This window comes from Spea bombifrons, chromosome 2 (genome assembly GCF_027358695.1).
Source record: "Spea bombifrons isolate aSpeBom1 chromosome 2, aSpeBom1.2.pri, whole genome shotgun sequence".
Lineage (NCBI taxonomy): Eukaryota > Metazoa > Chordata > Amphibia > Anura > Pelobatidae > Spea > Spea bombifrons.
The window spans coordinates 2,931,064-2,941,351 of NC_071088.1; the positions used below are offsets into that span (position 1 = coordinate 2,931,064).

General features: G+C 45.5%; 2 non-coding genes across 2 annotated transcripts; both read right to left on the reverse strand.

Moving 5' to 3' along the window:
- Positions 1–6,558: 6,558 nt before the first annotated feature.
- TRNAE-CUC (transfer RNA glutamic acid (anticodon CUC)) lies at positions 6,559–6,630 on the reverse strand. Its single transcript has one exon. It is a non-coding gene; the product is annotated as a tRNA-Glu (tRNA).
- Positions 6,631–6,965: 335 nt separating this feature from the next.
- Positions 6,966–7,037, reverse strand: TRNAE-CUC (transfer RNA glutamic acid (anticodon CUC)). Its single transcript has one exon. It is a non-coding gene; the product is annotated as a tRNA-Glu (tRNA).
- Between the last annotated feature and the right edge of the window lie 3,251 nt (positions 7,038–10,288).

A 10,288-nucleotide genomic window follows, 5' to 3' on the forward strand; every position in this document is an offset into this window, starting at 1 on the left:
TATATAACAATAAATAATAATAATACATTGTACAGCGCTGCGGAGTATGATAGTGCTATATATAAACCAATAAATAATAATAGCACATTGTACAGCGCTGTGGAGTATGATGGCGCTATATAAACCAATTAATAATAATAGTAATAACATTGGTGAAGATGAATGTGATTAAAAAATATGTTTTCATATAAATATATTTTAGATTTCATGTTTAAATCTCAGAGAAAACAGGTTAATTCCTTTATCAGATACAAAGATTTCCCCCGAATACATCGTTTCCTCGGATTACATCGTTTCCGCACGTCCCGCCCCTCTGTCCGGAATTTAGAAGAATTCATTTAAACAAAGTGTTAAAAATATCCCCGATTTGGGTGAAATTGTTAAAGCTGCCTGCGTTTTATGTGCGGATCGTTCAGATCAGGAAAGTGTTAATTAAATGAGTTTTATTACCCGTAATTGTTACTTTAGGGCCCAATCCAGGCCTTATCAGTAAATGGGGGGTTAATCCTTTATCTGTTTGATGAAGTGCGAAAAACTAACAGCAAATGGCTGTGATTAGCATTTACCCTGAGGGGGCATCAATGGCCAGGCTGGGGGCAAAAGAAAATACCCCTGACAGTGATGGAGAAGCAGAGGAGGACAATCAGAGAGCTCTTATCTCATAGCTGTGGGGGGAGGGGGGCCCTAATAAATAAATGCAAAGAAATAAAATAATAATTGATGTGGCAACTTTTTTTTTTGCCACCTTTTCACCCATTTTTGGAGGCGATGGAATGTTTTTTCCTGTTTTTACCCCAATCTTCTTATAAGAAAATGACATTTTACATTTACTGTCGGCAACATTGAATATCTTATATATTTTTTTTAAAATAATCGCTTCTCCAGAAAATGGCGATGCGTATAGTGACCACAGGGGTAATATCGACCCTCCTCGTCCCTGAGTTGGTGGGTTTCTGTAGTAAAGTGGCCGAAAAAACCAATGGGGAGGAATAAACGCTGTAATAGAATATGAGGAGGGCAGTGATTTCAGTGCTGACCTCCATAGCGCATGCACCGGTAACAAAAAAAAAAAAAAAAGTGAAAAGACCACATTGGTATCTTTACTGTGGTCCTATGGAAGGGTTAAATGACTAAGGCCGTATTTATCTAGACAAAACTGGAAGCGGCGAGATTTTTTTATTTTTTATTATTTTTTTTTAAATTATTTATTTTTTATTATTTTTTTGTTTGTTTTAAATTTTGTAAAAAAAAATCTCAAAAAAATAATTCAAAAAACCAGACGCATAATCTTGTCGTTAAAAGTCCGTGACTCTCACACTTTTAACGGGGACTCTGGATCCCGAGGAGAACCCTGTTACCCCCCGGGAACAAATCCAGTTCTGTGTACGGGGTCCCCCGGGCTGCTATGACAAAAGAGGGAGAGAGTTGTTATGATTATGACATCATACCAGCTGGGCAAACACCGCTGCGTCTGCCATTAACACAGGGCCCATTCTCCGCTCTGCCGCTTTAATCTGAGTCTATTAAAGCAGGAAAGGAAAATTGATTTTTTTTTGTTTTTAATTTCTTCACTTTTTGGACATTTATGCTTTTCTTGGCTGTTCTCGGCTCAGCCAATAAACTGCGAAAGTGGGGACGTGTGCTGTAAAATGTCAGCGACACAACGTAACCAAAAAGGTGGCCGGAGTCCCGTCTGGCGGCTGCCGCGGCGATAGTGAAGATAATTATATTAGTTTTTGCCCCTCGGGGGGGTAATTCACTGCATTCCGCTGTTAATTTCCATATAAAAACGTGCTTATTTTCCTTGTAGTGAATTTGAGTTTACCTGGGGAGGAATAAATGCCTTTTTTAATAGTTTCAAAGGAAAATCACTTATGATACCAAGAAAACATGTCCGTCAGGTGCCCAGATGTTCGCGCGGCGCACGGTCTACTGGAGCGTCTCGTATAAAAAGATTTCACAACGTCAGCCGCGGTATTTTTGGGGAGGGTGAAGCCAGGTTGCTTTTCAGGAGAGCCTGGCAAGGGTTGCAGTGTGAAGGGCATCAGGGTCTGTCCCTGTAATCCAGCTGTAGAGATTCCCGACTGCTCCTCAGTGTCAGGCCCTAATGCTCATGCGCGGTGCTGAGTGATGCCCAAAATCAGGGGACCTGGGGCCCTTTGCTACCCAAATTACTGCCCCCCCCGCTCCACTGGGTCTACTAACTCATTTCAGGCTGTCCTTGCCAGGTACAGGTCACGTGCGTCACCCTTCACAGCTGCCGAGTATTACAATGTCAGCCGGGGAGGGAATTCGACAGCAAACCCCATAGTGTGGGGGGGGGGCTTTATCAGATTCAACGAAGATCAGGAACTCATCATAGACTGAACTCTGTAGAGGGGAGAGAGACCTGTGTCCAAGGGAGCCAGCTGAGCATCATGGGAGTTGTAGTTTTGCAGCAGCTCTTAGCAGGGCTGGCCCTTACATGGGTCCCGGTGGCTCCATGGTGCCCTCTGTGCACTTTGTTAGGGGCAGAGCACGTTCTTTTGGGATACATTCGTGGAGGAAGAGAAGCGTTTCTGCGCCTCTCAGGGCACTTCTGCAAAAAGGGCGGAGCCATGGGGATAGCCTTTCCCCCCGTTCCTCCAATCGGGAGAGAGAGAGTTTTCCCAAAAGTCCCGCCTTTTGCAGAAGTGCACCGGAGCAGCAGAGGAAGAAAGAAGACGCCGGCCGACGGAGAAGGTCGGGAGACATTGAGAGAGTAAACAAGAGTGTGAGAGAGTGTGAGAGAGAGCATGAATTAGTAAATCATATAACAATGGATATAGGCGGGGTTTTGGTGGGTGTGGTTTTGGTGTAGGGGGTGGGGAGTAACCATGACTCTCTTAAGGTAGCCAAATGCCTCGTCATCTAATTAGTGACGCGCATGAATGGATGAACGAGATTCCCACTGTCCCTACCTACTATCTAGCGAAACCACAGCCAAGGGAACGGGCTTGGCGGAATCAGCGGGGAAAGAAGACCCTGTTGAGCTTGACTCTAGTCTGCAACTGTGAAGAGACATGAGAGGTGTAGGATAAGTGGGAGGCCCCCGCTCGCGGGGTGCCGCCGGTGAAATACCACTACTCTTATCGTCAAAGTGAAGAAATTCAATGAAGAGGGGGTGGGGCAGCATTTCATCCTTGGACCCAGACAGCACGATGAGTTGTTTGTCCAGGCCACCTGGAAGTGCCTCCGATTGCCCGTCTGCTACGATTTGCCCCTGGCTCCCGGGGTGAATGGGCAGATTCTCGAGGTTCTCGGGATGGATGGGCAGATTTTCAGGATCACACAGTCTCCTCTCATTTAATGATATCTGAGCGTCTCCATTGGTGCTTTTCTCCCTGCTAAATCACAGCTTAGAATCCCTGCTTGAATACAGGTGACTCCATTCAGAATATCTTTACCTCCTGACACTTCATGGTTTCCATAACAATCGTTATTAGAGCCATTCGGCCTCCACCATGAGCGAGCCACTCCAACAGGGTCCGTGTAATGAGCTATTAAAGGGTTAACATATGAAGAATCCCTCTATATATAAAAATTCTCATAAAAAAACGTTCATTTCTACAAATGGATAGAAATATTAGCCTTTGCCTCACGTCCTGCGCATGCACAGCTGCACGGTGTCGATCCTCACTTGGCGCCCCCCCCACACACACACTGATTGTATTGGGTTTTGTTGGTTTCTTCCCAAATTCAGTTGAGTTGAGTCAGGAAATAAAGCCGGGGGCTCCATGCACGGACCCCTAGGGCCCAGACACGTCCCCCTGTTTTACGGCCCCCTGTCTGAATCCCAGCTCTTCAGCGACCGGACCATAAACACCGGCGCACAATACAGAGAGCCGAGGGGATGCTTCCTGCTCCAGAGCTTAATGAGAGACTTTTCACCGGAGACGAGTAATTTATGGGCACTTTGGGCAGAAGACAAAAGAGACACTCAGGAAAGCCAAAAGAGACACTCAGGAAAGCCAAAAGAGACACTCAGGAAAGCCAAAAGAGACACTCAGGAAAGCCAAAAGAGACACTCAGGAAAGCCAAAAGAGACACTCAGGAAAGAGCCTTTTAAGCTATCATGAAAAAGCCGTTTGGGTCCCGACGCGTCGCGTTCCACGGGGAGAGAAGAATCCGGCCGCTGCATCAAATGTCTGCGAACAGAGCCCCGCACTCCTCGCTGGCGCGTCAAGGGTTAAAGCGGTGCAAAATAACGGAAATGGCTGCACAGAATACTTAAATGTAACAGAAAAGGAACGTCACAGAGAGGAGAAGACGCTGGGATCTACGAAGAGCTTCATGAAATATTAAAAGCTGATGGGGGGTGAGGATCGCTGCGCCCGACGCGTTTCGCACACAGAAGCCTAAGCGGCGCTTTAACACCCGAGAGGATTTTCCTGCGCGGATCAGAACGTCAATTAGGGACGGACTCTGGATACCCCATAACCGTATTTAACTATTTAAATGGAGCTTCCCTCCCCCCGGCCCCCTCCCCATATTCTGGGGCCCCTGATAAAAGTTGCGCGGATCCGTCTGCTCTCCATCGGCCTGCGCATTCCCGTTCCTCAAGTTTCTTTCCCTTAATTATTAACCTTTTTTTCCGAGTATGACTTATAGATTTTTTTTTTTTTTACAAAAGACCCATTAAATAATTAATAATTATTATTATTCATTTTCTTATATAGCACCATCATATTCCGTAGCGCTGTACAATGGTGACATTTAACACGTGGCCAAATATCAAGCTACGAAGAACGCTAAAGTTGAGGGTGATGTGAGTTGTATGTCCACCCCCCCCAGCATAAAGAATTGAAAACGAGTCGGGTCTCATAAAACAGGCTCACGTACGGACCCTTAAAATAACGAGATTTCCTTTTTGTGCCAGCGGAGTCTCGGCGCGTCTCGTTACAGACGACCTTTTCTCCCGGGGGTCTAATAACTCGTATGAAACGCGCACCTGCATCCTTACGCGTCTCGTTGCGATCCTCCGACGTCTCGTAACGCGATCTCGGTAACAGGTGTGAAAGGAATTTCGGAACGGTCACCATCACACCTTTTAGCATAAATACATCCATTGATGGAAACCACCTATAGCTTGTTTTTTTTTGTTCTGGAGATATTGGGTTAGAAGATGAAGCTGAGATCAGTGGCAGCTCGTGGCAGAGCCAGCATTGTCAACAATGTGTTTATTTTAATTCATAAACACCGTTACATACGACTATTAAATGTTTAGACCTGTAAAAATGTACAATTTGGGAAAAGTGACAGATTAAGAAAAGTCGACGTTAAGAGAGTATGCTCTGTGGAATAGGAAAGTATATGCTACATACCTCCCAAGTGTCCCTGTTTAGTTTGGCCAGTCCCTCCTGTGCCATGTTTCCTCTCTTGATGCCCGTCTCTCCTCCCCTGATGCCCCTCTCTCCTCCCCTGATACCCCTCTCTCCTCCCCTGATGCCCCTCTTTTCTAGGAGGTTAGAATGTTTGCTGGGTATGAGGATATCGCAGGCTTCTACAGCCTTAAAAGCCCCGAGAATGTGTATAGAAACAGCAGGGACTGTAAACTGGCCCATTAACAATCTTTTTTGACAATGTTTCCATTAATTTAAAGTCATCTAAGATTTTCATAAAACCTAGGGATGCACCGAAATGAAAATTCTGGACTGAAACCGAAAAAATTCAGGATTCACTTGGCGAAACCGAAAATGAACCCCCTCCTTAAAAAAAAATAAAAAAATAACCACACTTTTATTAAAAGTAAGTAAAACACCAAAATGGGACAAAAAATGCAAAAACAATATTAATATATATATTATTGTTAACAGCAATCACACTGCTATCATGCCCAGGCAACGGGTACATGCTGGAACTTGGGCATGATAGGAGTGTTATTTCAATAACAATATTACTTATATGATTGTTAGAAGCAATCACACTCCTATCATGCAAAGTCAGCCAGTACATGCTGGAATCTAGGTATGCCTGGGCATGATAGGATGCAGCAAAAATCGATGGGCATGGTAGGAGTCTGATTGCTGTTGACAATCAACAATATATAGTTATTCATTTTTTGTCCGATTTTGGTGTGTTACTTACTTTTAATAAAAATGATTAATACACCAAAAAAAATCAATATTATATATATATATATATATATATGATGTCTTACAGGAATCACACTCCTATCATGCCCAGGCAGACAGCACATGCTAGAACCTCTACCTGAACTGCAGATCTTTCACTCACAGACTTCTGCAGGGGACCTGCTGCTTCAGCTCGAACTTCTCTGGCCACGCCCCCAGGGGAAGAAGGAACAGAGCAGAGTCATGTGACGTACATTCACGTGACTCCGCTGGGTTCCTGCTTTTCACCTGCGTTTTTTTTTATTTCGGCATTTTGCCGATAATGCCCTTTTCGGCCGATCTATTTCGGCCACTGATATATTTCGGCCACCGATATATCGGTGCATCCCTATTATTAAAATGTTTTTTTCATTACAAAATGCTAATTGTTAAGCGTTTCACTGATGATGTGAAAATAAAACAGATTTTCCCTGACCGGGAATCGAACCCGGGCCGCGGCGGTGAGAGCGCCGAATCCTAACCACTAGACCACCAGGGATTTGTGCCTCATGTGTTTTCTGCCCATTCATCTCTGGTCACATTCTGTGCCCCTCTACCTCGCCCTGATGCCCCTCTTTCCTTCTCTGATGCCCCTCTTTTCTAGGAGGTCAGAATGTTTGCTGGGTATGAGGGGATCGCAGGGTTCTACAGCCCTAAAATCCCCGATAATGTGTATAGAAAGAGCAGTGACTGTAAACTTGGCCTTTAACAAGCTTTTTTTTTAAACAATGTTTCCATAAATTTAAAGTCATCTAAGATTTTCGTAAAATATTTTTTCATTACAAAATGCTAATTATTAAAAGTTTTGCTCATGACGTGAAAATAAAATTGATCTTCCCTGACCGGGAATCGAACCCGGGCCGCGGCGGTGAGAGCGCCGAATCCTAACCACTAGACCACCAGGGAATCGTGCCTTGTGTGCTTTCGACCTGATCATCTCTGGGCACCTCCTCTACCCCTCTACCTCGCCCTGATGTCCATCTTTCCCTCCCTGATACCCCTATTGCCTCCCCCGATGCCCCTCTTTGAAATGGGGTTTACATTAGCTCCACCCATGCTCGGCCTTATTCTGCCTATGCCCCACCCATTGGCCATGGCTCCCCCCACCTCCGGAAAGATTTCTCTGGACACCAAACATGTTTTCGGTGTCAGTTGATAAAGCCAACTGGTGTTGAAGGGGTTAAACATTCTGTGTATTATTACTAAGAAACATGAATTTAACAAATAATGAGCCCCGGGCACGTTGGTTCGTATCCTTGTGGGGGCATTTAATTCCGTACCTGCCCTATGTACCAGTCAAAAAACTCTATTTTCCCAGGAGAAGGAGGGCAACGTGAAGGGTTAATGACCTCTGGTAACCCCCAGCATGACTCATTCGGTATAGTAAGAGGCTTGTGCCTGCGCAACGTCATCCCGAGACACGTAACTGGAAAAGACATATTTATTTATAAAAAGATTACGTTTAGTTACACGCTACTCTCTCCTCCGTCCCGAGAGACCCCGCTTCACCGCGCATGGGCCCCCGTTAACCCCCTGCGCAGCGTAATCACGTATGTTAAACACAGGACTTCTTACGCGTGTCATTATATATATAACATAACCACATGTGAGCGCTCGCTAAACCAGGCGATCAGCATCTCCAACGTTAAAGGGGCAGGCAACTTCGGGCACGTTAGTGTCTGCGGACTACGACTCCCACAATCCCCAGCCAGCTGGCCGGGTCAGGCTGTCAGTTCTGCCTTCAGGCAGACAAATTCCTGTTTCTGTCTTTGATGATTGAGAATCATGATTCTCAATCAAATCAAAAAATTGGGGGTTTGGATTTGAATGTTGATGGCCCCTCAAAGGAGGCAGGAAAGGGGTATATCCAGGTTATGGAGGCATGGCTACCCCCCCAAACAACTGAAAGTCTGTGCCTCCATAGACTTTAATTAGTCAGAGAGTCCGTCTGGGTGATTAAGACTGAGCCATTCTCTTGTTCCCCACAGGCAGTATGATAAGGAGTCGGGGGGTTTAGTAGATTGGGGGTCAGATAACAGAGTGAGAATCATACAAACGGCTGATATGCAGCTGCCTGAAAATATTATGGGGCAAAAACTGGTAAATCGAGCCTCGTGGTGTTATATGGAAAGTTGTTATTATGTAGAATGAATTGTATTCCCTGAAAATGAGGCTCCCGGTAATAAAAATGGCCGCCGCTCTGTGTATCCATCCTGAATATCTGCAGAATAAGAATATTCATAAAATAATATTAAATACCAAAATATACATTCAGCATGAACACACGACTCAAACCTTAATCAGTCGTTGGTATCGTCTTAGATTCAGGAGCCGTATGTCTATCCCATGCATGTTTAATCCCCTCACTGTATTGCCCTCTACCACCTCTGCTGGGAGGCTGTTCCAATTATGTACCACCCTCTCAGTAAAGTAAAACTTCCTTACGTTCCATCTCAGTCTCTGATCCTCTCAGTTTAGATGATCTCCTGTGAAATAAACTTCCCTCCTGTGCAGATCCATCGCTCTCCCCACCACCCCCAGCAAGAATAAAGTGAAGTGGGGTAATCCCCGCGAGAGGCCTCATCGGTCTTCTGTCTAAACCAACGTTTATCTTCCGTCTTGTTTTAATCGTTTTAATCGTTTTAATCCAGAGATCGGACACAAAAGAAATGTGTATTTTCCGTCAGTCGGACCGATCCTTTATAATAAAACTTTAATCTTAGCAGGGGGGGTGCTAATTGGTTCAGAGCTTTCCTTCATTCTTCGCTCTCCTCTGTGATTGGCCGACGGCCTCTTTGAGGATTCTGGGAGATAAACTACTGTTTACTTTGGCTTCTTCTGATCAAAGGTCTTTTCAAACGAGGCCTTTCAGACCCTTTGTGTCTCCGAGACCCGCATTATCACCCAAATCCCTAAAACCCACGGTAACCACCTTCAACCACAGCAGCCCTAACGCCTAGAACAACCAGCCCTAACACCTAGAACAACCAGCCCTAATACCTAGAACAACCAGCATGCGGAACACCAGCCCTAACACCTAGAACAACCAGCCCTAACACCTAGAACAACCAGCCCTAACACCTAGAACAACCAGCCCTAACACCTAGAACAACCAGCATGCGGAACACCAGCCCTAACACCTAGAACAACCAGCCATAACACCTAGAACAACCAGCCCTAATACCTAGAACAACCAGCGTGCGGAACAACCAGCCCTAACACCTAGAACAACCAGCCCTAATACCTAGAACAACCAGCGTGCAGAACACCAGCCCTAACACCTAGAACAACCAGCCCTAACACCTAGAACAACCAGCGTGCGGAACACCAGCCCTAACACCTAGAACAACCAGCCCTAACACCTAGAACAACCAGCCCTAATACCTAGAACAACCAGCGTGCGGAACAACCAGCCCTAACACCTAGAACAACCAGCCCTAACACCTAGAACAACCAGCCATAACACCTAGAACAACCAGCATGCGGAACACCAGCCCTGACACCTAGAACAACCAGCCCTAACACCTAGAACAACCAGCATGCGTAACACCAGCCATAACACCTAGAACAATCAGCCATAACAACTAGCACAACCAGCGTGCGGAACACCAGCCCTAACACTCAGAACAACCAGTGTGCGGAACACACTAGCGAGTTTTTTTTATACTATCCCACTACCCTCTACCACTTCTGCTGAAAGGCTGTTACATTTATACACCAACCAATATGCTCCAGCGTATCCAGAGTGAAAACAAATAAATGACGTTCCTTCGTATCGAGCCCCCCCCCGTGAAGGCTTATAAATCACCTGAGATAAATCACGCTGCAATTACTTTTTAATACACACACACTAACACACACACTAACACACACACTAACACACACACTAACACACACACTAACACACACACTAACACACACACTAACACACACACTAACACACACACACACACGAACGGCCTAATGCGTTCCAGATGGGGATATCGTCCGGCCTCTGAGTTGGCTGCCAGAGCCGCGCAGGGTGAGGGGCAAATAAAACACAAGTCCGGGGAAGGTGTTTTCTTTTCAACATTTTCTAATTCACACTTAAAATAATTGCCTTTTTTATTGCAGCTTTAATGGGCGAGGACCCTCCATACTGTGCCGCGAAGCCACTC